Source organism: Dipteris shenzhenensis, chromosome 18 (assembly GCF_047967505.1).
Source record: "Dipteris shenzhenensis isolate YYH24624 ecotype China chromosome 18, Dip_SZ_1.0, whole genome shotgun sequence".
Taxonomy (NCBI): Eukaryota; Viridiplantae; Streptophyta; class Polypodiopsida; order Gleicheniales; family Dipteridaceae; genus Dipteris; species Dipteris shenzhenensis.
Genome location: NC_141613.1, coordinates 35,377,088 through 35,386,273, shown reverse-complemented (window position 1 = coordinate 35,386,273; position 9,186 = coordinate 35,377,088). Strand labels below are relative to the sequence as shown.

Sequence of the window (9,186 nt, the reverse complement as noted above, 5' to 3'; positions counted from 1 at the left end):
ACATATCCACCAATGTATTTCCATACGTACAAAGCTCTTGAAATACTATCAAGATGTCTTTTCAAGTAAGCCTAGCCTCCTTCCTTGCCCAATACATATTCTCCAAGTATGTTGGAGGAACAGATACGAGGTATGATGATCCTTTTAATGGACAAGGCTATAAGTGGCATAGCCTAGGCATCCCTTAATCCCATCTCCTTTAATCCTCAATGGGAGCAACAAGTGTAGCTGGCCTTATCGAAGCTAGCTACATATCATATGCATTACCTCCTTACAAAGGTGTAGCAGAAGCAATAACTAGATCTACAAGACAAGCCTCATCACCTCTAACATAGCCCCATATACTCTTACCAACTAACACATTATTCACTATAAAACTCCACATGGAATACTTGGTTCCATCCAATTTATCCTCCCAGGCCAAAACTTCAAACGTCTCCCGAATTTAGATTCAGATTTTGATTCTGAACCATCTTAGATGTATGCATAAACTGCCCACTGATTCACATGCTGTGAATGGTATTGCACCAACAAAATCACATTAACCCACTAGCCAATGCTTGGCTAAACAATGCACAAACCTCACTGAACTTCCAATGCAGACCTGTACTTGCAAAACATGAACTAATTTGAATGTTGTATTGCCAAATACAGAGGTAAACAGCTCCAAATCCTTTCCCATAATTGGCAACAGTCTCAAAACCTGCTCAGAATAGTATAGACAGCAACTACATTCACTGTTATTGGGGCGGACAAGCTAGAAAGCTGTAGTAGACCCAATATATATAGCGTATAAGAATGATTACACACTAACATAAACAAGTTTCTTCTCCCTTAAAAAACAAACACTAGAATGAGAAAGCTGAAAAGCATCTTGGATGTTTAATAGCAGCAAATATGAAGTTACACAAGAGTAACACCTGAACAATCCATGAATCTAAACCAAAATTTGATAGAGTAGAAAACATAAAATGCATCTTGAATGTTTACTAGAAAAACTAAAAATAAAACAAGAGTAACACCCGAACAATCCATGTCTATAATCCATAAGTTTAGCATTGACACATCTATGGGCATCTTCTCATAAATGCTACATCATGCCACATAGCTTGCCAACAAATTTATCCTGCAAAACAAACATAAGCTCCCTATCAAGTTACATGCTGCAAACCTAGGATCCCTATGTGATAAGAAGGATTGAAAGCACATTAACAAAAACATATGTTACCTTCATCTACATCAGAGATTGGAGCAGTAGGGCTGCAAATGGACTAGGAAGGAGGGAAGGGAAGGGACGACTTCAAAATAGAAAAACTTTACAAAAATTTAAAAAATAGAAAATGTACCTTTTCTGCCCTGAACATATTCATTGAAAAGTTTGTAGTCATTCTCATCAAGATGGTATTTCTTTGTTTGTCGATCATAGTTGAGATTGGCCAAGGCTATTATAGATTCCAAATCCACACATTGGTTGTCAACAAGGTCATATGTGTAGGTCCTAGTTCCCTTTGCTTGTTGATACCATGACAAATGAATTTGAACATTCAAAGGCCTATCCAATAGATCAAAGGGGCCTCTTGTCTCTTTTAGACAATTTCCAACCTTTCTTCTCATGCTTACCACCCTTCCAAGGTACCACATGCCGTTTACAGCACCCTTACTAGTATTCCCAGCTTTTCCTTTTCCTCTTGTCTTTTTGTTTGCATTTATTGATGTGCTTTCAAACAATACTGCACAATCAGATCCTATACCAAGACATGTTCCTGTATGAATCATTGCCTTCTTCTCCAAAGAAAAATACACTCCACTTTTCACCCTTGTTAATCTATCTTTAGATAGTGTGGGATTTCCATTCAATTGGCTGACAAGTGTGCTTTTAGAAATGGCTTTCCCATCCACTTCAACAAATGGCGATATTTCACTAGCCACCTTCTCCTCCTCATCAATTAGACAATCAATCACATGACGAAGCTCACTTTCACTAGTAATTTCCTCATCCAGATCAGGGTTGTCACTACTCACACAAGCATAGTCTCCCAAGTTGGCCAAAGGAGTGTCATTCTCCTTTTCCAAAGTAGCCCATATATTTTCTTGTTTAGAATGAGCTGCTGGAAATTTAAGAATTGAACCTGCTTGAAACTCTGCTATTCTATTAAGTGCTCCTGTACTACTCAGCAAATCAAAGCCATCATAGCATCTTTCATTCTGAACCATTCCACCCACCTTGCTGAAAAAATTCTCACATGCATCCGATCCCGTGCAAGGAAGGGGTACGTGCAAGTGAGGATGCTTTTCCCTAAAGGTCTTTATCAAGAGAACCACAAAGTGACATGATAACTGAATGTCAATGAATGTTTCTCTACTGATAAAGTTTTGCTTTAGGGAGTATGCATCATGTTTAGTGATCCACATGTGCCAAATCCTACATATAGAAAGAACCATGAGTATTAGCCACATAAACCTTGGAAATATGTTCAAAATCCTTTATTCATATATCACTAATAGCAATGGTAGCAACTTCTACATACCTGAAAAAGAAAGACACCTTTCCTGCAGCTTTCACACGACCATACAAGTCTAAGGTAGGTGATAAGAAAATATCAATGTAAGATGCTACTATTGATAAGTACATACGTGTGCCCAATGTCCGCTCTTGGTGAGCACCATAGCCTTCTTGTAATAACTTCAAACACTTTTGTACTTTCTTTGCAGCAATCCTTTGTGCAGCTCTCCAATTTTGTCTATCCTTCCTCTCAATATCCCCTTCTTGTAAGCCATGTTCATCAACCTTGAATAATTGATATACAATTGCTACATGATTCAAAGTCACAAGCTCTCTACCAAGTACCAACCTCCTAGATGCACTATCCAAAGGATTGATAAGTTTCTTTCCATTATGAATATAGTCTTGATCATGCAAACCACTGATACTCCCATCAAATGTGATGTGTGCTGTAAAGGGCCGACCCTTCCAAGGACTGCACAACCTGGGACCTTGACAAGAAGAGTAATCTTGCAACATCAACTTTCTGCGCCTACTATCCCCATCTGAAGCATGTCCTATCAATGGACCTACCACGTCCCTTAGAAAAATGTTCCAAGAAAGCTGAATGCTCTCCCACTGTTCTCTGACAAACATGGAATCAAACCTATTACATGTCAATTGCACCAATAGAACTAGCTTTGGCAAGCATTCAAGAAGAGGATTCACTATCAATACCCTTGCATAATGAGCAATCACATTATGTTGAAAAGCATCCACAACTCTAAGATATCCATCTTGACCATCACCAACTTGCACGACAAAGTCTGGAATGCAAGTGTGTTCCAGCTTTTTACCACAAAAGCCAACCAAATTATCATCACGTGCCACCCATCTCACCATTCTTTTCACAACTGTTTCATCCTCAGCTAGAAGAGCTGGCACACTACCCAAGGGTATACCTTTCTTCATCATGTGACAAGTGTAAACTTCTCTTGCATGTTGAAATATATCCTCTTGTAAACCAGTTCGAAAGAAAAGTGCTTTTCTTGTGGACCTCATTGTGGTGGACATGTGTGGACCTCCAAGGTTAAGTGATAAGAAATTATGCAACCTTGTCCCTCCCCATATCTTGACAGTCTCAAATAATTCCTTTGTTGTATTGGAATATCTCTTCCCTTGACCTACTCTGGAAATGTTTTGTGAAATGTCAACAAAGAAGTTCCACAATGCCTTCTTTCCCTCAAACAGACCTAGCTCATGAGCATTGATTATATCTTGACAAAATTTTCTAACATCTTTCCTCACCATGGCTTCCATAGTGCTCTCCCGAAGACTTCTAACCTTCACGCTCAATGCAACAACTTCAGTTCTTGTGAATGCTATCTCCTTCTTCAATACCTAAACCATTGTGGACTTTGTTTTTGCTACTCTCAATAACTCTAAATGAGTCAAATAATCTAACCATCTACCACCTCCTGTGTCTCTTGATCCACGAGTGTCTAAAGATCGAATTTGTCGATACACTCGCATGCGAAAGTCTCGTTCTTTAGGAATAGTAGCACATGCACCACATTGCAAATTATCAAAGTATGTTCCCTCCAAACATATCCGCTTGCAATCCTTATGACGGAAAGTGCCATTAATTTCAATGAACTCTGTTGTCCCCATCATAATTGTTGCCTTAGTTGCTGGCTCATTGTGCCATTTGCCACCTCCCTTACTATCATCCAAAAAGGGCTTCAAGTCAACCACATTCCCATCATAGTTATATGACCCTTGCCAAAAACCCCAACACAAGGTTGCAAGCAAGCTACTCTCTGTGAGCAAAGAAGGAATCTGTTAAGTTTAGGGTTGACTTAATGGAGAGAGAGCCAAAAGCCATATGACTAGCTACACCTAACATCTCTATAAAAAAACAGAAATAGTGATTGAAAATAGAAGCTTGAAGATTTGCCTAATGGAGAGAGAGCCAAAAGCCATATGACTAGCTACACCTAACATCTCTATAAAAAAACAGAAATAGTGATTGAAAATAGAAGCTTGAAAATTTGCCTAATGGAGAGAGAGCCAAAAGCCATATGACTAGCTATACCTAACATCTCTATAAAAAATCAGAAATAATGATTGAAAATAGAAGCATATGAGAAATACCTGATGGCTTTCGTGATGCATTGGCAGTTTGCAAGGTGTCATTATCTATAAGAAAACATTACAATAGAGCATAAGAAAAAATGTTCACTTGGAAAATACAAAGCTGATGGAAAACACAGCTAGAACATGTGAGTTTTACCTTTAGCAGAACATTTCTTGAAAAAACCACTTAGATCTCTTTGCTTCTTATCTATAATTGTCACCTTGGATGGGAGACCACCAGCCCTCTTCACTTGATTACTAGAATCAATGCCACTAGCCTTTGTGATATGTAGCTTGGATTTCATATGCTCAATCATGCATTGTCGTAGAGATCCTGTCTTTGGAAATAGTGGTATCCACTTGTTATCTAGCATGCAGCTTATATAGACTTTTGATACAGTGCTATAATCTCCAATAGTCTCTGTTTTACTAGTTGAAACACCACATTACTCTCATTTGCAAAGGTTGAAATCTCCAACATTGCTTCATTTACTTTTTCTTTTCCTAATTCCATAATGTCATCCAATGAACCAAGGCTGTCTTTTCTATGGCTCTCTTGCTCACATAACCCAATAATCCTCATATGGGATGCTGAGTTGATGTGTGAGTGTGTGTAGTTATACAAAGTGTCAGGACCCCCTTGACCATAAGAGCAATCACACTCCTCACACCAAATCTAAAACAATGCTTTACCATCCTTGTCCTTTGACATGAGCTCAAATCTATCATGTCGGCCTTTTGCTCTTAACTTTTCTTTGGCTATCTTAATCTCCCTCTGCCATTTTTTGACCTCAGATGGTGTTGCAAGGTGACTCTTCAATCGATTCTTAGAAACACTACCACACGTAGTCAAATCATCCACCATATTGTACCTCTCACACCCTTGAGCAAGATCATGCATACATAAATCTGAAGACACTGTACACTTTGGCTGCATTTTATTGCTATCTCCAACTGAGTCCACTTTTTGGCGTTTGCCTTGTGTATCATATTCGCTTTTCAATTGGATGGTTACTTCTGCAACATCAACTATCCATCTCTCCTCTTGCTTGGCCCCTATTGGAATTTTCCTAGATCCTCCCAAAAATATAAACTCATCTATGATGAGATTATCAAGGATGATCTCTTCTCTCAAGTCCTTGTAGGTACCACCGGTTTTAAGATGAACATATCCCAACACATGATTTTCAGCCACACCCTCATCTAACACAATCACAATATCATGCCTCTCCATGCTCCTATAAAAGAGCTAGATAACAAAAAAGGTGCCCAACAAGATAATCTCAAATCGACAGAAAAACCTGTTGTAAAGTAAAGAAAATGAGGAGAAAATTACAGCAAAACCATCATTAACATGTTCAAAATGAAGGATGAAATGGACATAAAACCAAGAGCAAAGTATGGAAGAATCAGAGCTGCTTCAAGCCAAGTACAATCTCCTTTTGAAGCTTACAGCTACTCTAGCAACTAGTAACAAATTACAGCACCTGTAAACAAATTCCAACCAAAAACATGTGAGTTGAAGTAGAAACATAGGCCTTCTCAATGCATTATTTGCAGTAGCAGCAAAACCTATTGTAAAGTAAAGGAAATGAGGAGCAAATTACAGCAAAATCATCATTAACATGTTCAAAATGAAGCATGAAATGGACATAAAACTGTTGACATGTATGGTGATATACAGCTACAAATGTGATTATGGAAGCGTGCAGACAAGGAGTACGATTCGGAAGGCCAAGTCTCCAAGTCTCCAAAACTTCGGATGAGGAGAGCCAGCATGATCCTGATGGAGTACAAGTGCAGGATGGTGTGCCAAGTCAAGGCCTAGGATCTTTCAATCCTGAATCAAATTCTAGCTTTAGAGGGTTTCATGACATCTCACAATCCTATATGATTGGCCAGATGTGGGTCAGCAGGAAGCAGACCTGATCGGCCAGATTGAAGGGGCATATGGGCCTTGTTATGAGGCAGCAAACACACAGTCTTTATCTCTAAAGATAAATCTGAGAGGTCTGCTTGTTTTCATTTGCATGGAGTGTTCATACATGTGAGAGGCATTCTGTAAACCATGTTGAGAGTTCACGCTTAACATCATGTGATCATGTGTGCATAGCACCATCACGTGATCATATGTGCATAGCACTAACCTTATAGAGTGCTATAAAGGAAAGGGTTAGATCCCCTAACCCTAACCCTAAAAGGGTTTGTATATATTCTATTTTTTCAACTAATTCTAGTGTACAGTTAGTCATTTGTGGTGTGCTCTCTAGCTGTGCCCTCTCTCCTCATCTCCACTCTTCTCCTCTCCCCTCTTCATATTTTGTCATGGTATCAGAGCTCCCTTGTCTTCCGTTGAGACATTGTGATTCTTGAGAGTGTGAGAGAGATTGTGAGATTGAGAGTTCTCGAGTGTTCTTGTGAGAGTTCACTTCCATAGAGAAATTTCCGTCCATTTGACAGAAATTTCCGTCCATGAGAGATTGAGAGCTTTCCGTTAATCTCCTTCCATTCGATTCATTGTCTCTTGAGAGATCTATTGTGAGAGAGAGTGCTCTTCTTCCTTTGTAAATTTGAGTGATAGGGAAAGAGGTTTTCAACCATAACGGGCTTCCAATAGTCGAGCTTCCATAACGGGCTACCAATAGTCGAACCTTTGAGCTTTTGCTTCTACAACAAGGTCCTCAAAGCCCAAGACGAGTCGATCCTCTGAGCCAGGCACCTCCATCGACGAAAGAAACAGCCACGACAACGAACTACGTTCAACAACTCCTTTGAGCGGTGTACCTACAACGACCGATGAGCCATTTTCAATAGAAGCAACGGAATAAGGAATCCCGAGTTCCAAACAGTCGGCCATCTTCATTTTCTTGTTCCTGGGATCGTCGTGCGAATATGAGACGACGCAGCTACCTTGCATTGCTTCTGGGAGAGTCCTGGGTAGAGTCTTAGCAAACGATTCTCTAGAATTTCTTTGGAATGGATCTTGTTTCGGGGAAGATAGAGGATGAGATTCCTCAATGGCCGCGAGTTCTGATCATAGTCGCCCTCAGGACCCATCATCATGACCGCGCTAGGAGCACCTGTTCAAGCAAGCAGTGCGAAGGCGGCTGGAGCAGCAACGAGATCCGAAGAAATTAGGTCTGGAAGGAGGAGATCTGCATTGCGCTCCGCTGTTGAGGCCTGCCGGAATTCGAAAGCATGAGGAAGAACTCATTGCTTTGATTGCTGGCACTGCAGTTCTTCTCCCTGCGAAGAATTCCGCGCTGTGGTCGGTTGAGTCGACAGAGACCTCGCACAGCACCAGATCAAAGGATGCAATCCCAGGGGAACAGATGATACGCACTACAAGATCCAGAGCAAACGACTAGAGCAGCCCGCAACGAGATCCTCCAACGGAGGCATCCTCTTCAACAGAGCTCCAACGAAGGAGACGGAATCTTCATAGATTCCATCAGAATCTTCATAAGATTCCGGTCTCCCTCCTTGAGACACGTGGCCTTATCACCAACCTTATCCACCCAGGGTCACCACACACACAGGTGTGGTCAAGGATCAGCCACGTGGCACCCTTATCCACACTGCCACATCATCAGCCTATCCTCACTGCCACATCATCACCGACTGCCACATCATCACCGACTGCCACGTCAGCACTACCACGTCATCAGCCTATCCTCACTACCACGTCATCACCGACTGCCACGTCATCACCGACTGCCACGTCAGCACTACCACGTCATCAGGCCACGTCACCTGCCACGTCATCAGTGACACGTCATCAGTCACGTCACCTGCCATGTCATCTGTGACACGTCATCAGCCACGTCACCTACCACGTCATCAGTGACACATCATCAGTGCCACGTCACCCTGCTGACATCATCTGTACCACCTCAGCAGTCCAGTCAGCACTGACCCTCTGCAGGCACAGTCCCTTGCCAGGCACACTGCATGTGCACACTCCTGTCACCTCAGCACAGAGCTTCACTGGCACACCTCTTGCTAAGCACAGTGCCACATCATCACTGCATGTGACTCACAGTGACACATCATCATTGAGCACCATTTGCACTCCTTTTGCCCCTCCACCTAGATCAAGTCATATCTCTTGATCCAGGAAGAATTTGAGGGTGCTCCAAAAAGGAAAATCGCTCGATTTTTCGTGCTCTACGCGCTCGTTACATCACGCGCACATTTCGGCGCAAGTTACACTCACATTTGAGCCTCGCCGACAAAACCACTTCCTTCACGCACATTTGCCTCTACATCGACGCATCTGACCCAGCACTTAAAAAGAACAAAGGAAAAGGAATTATTTGCTGCTCTTTCATCGATCGACGGTTGGTTTAGATCTAGATCAGAGTAGACTAGATCGCCATAGAGGGGAAACTTTGAATTCCCCAAGTTGCCAATCTAAGCCATGCCCGAAATTCCCGACTAGTACCTACTCGGAGTCAGTCCATACGCTCACATCCGATTTCACATCATTACATTACCTGAAACCTTACGTTCATCAGTTCAGTGGAGCAGACTTCAGAGTTCAAAGGCATTGCAGATTGGTTCAGTGG

At 41.6% G+C, this 9,186-nt stretch overlaps 1 pseudogene; it reads right to left on the bottom strand.

Annotated features, from left to right (window-relative positions):
* Positions 1–4,586: 4,586 nt before the first annotated feature.
* Positions 4,587–5,201, bottom strand: LOC147891165 (uncharacterized; annotated as a pseudogene).
* Between the last annotated feature and the right edge of the window lie 3,985 nt (positions 5,202–9,186).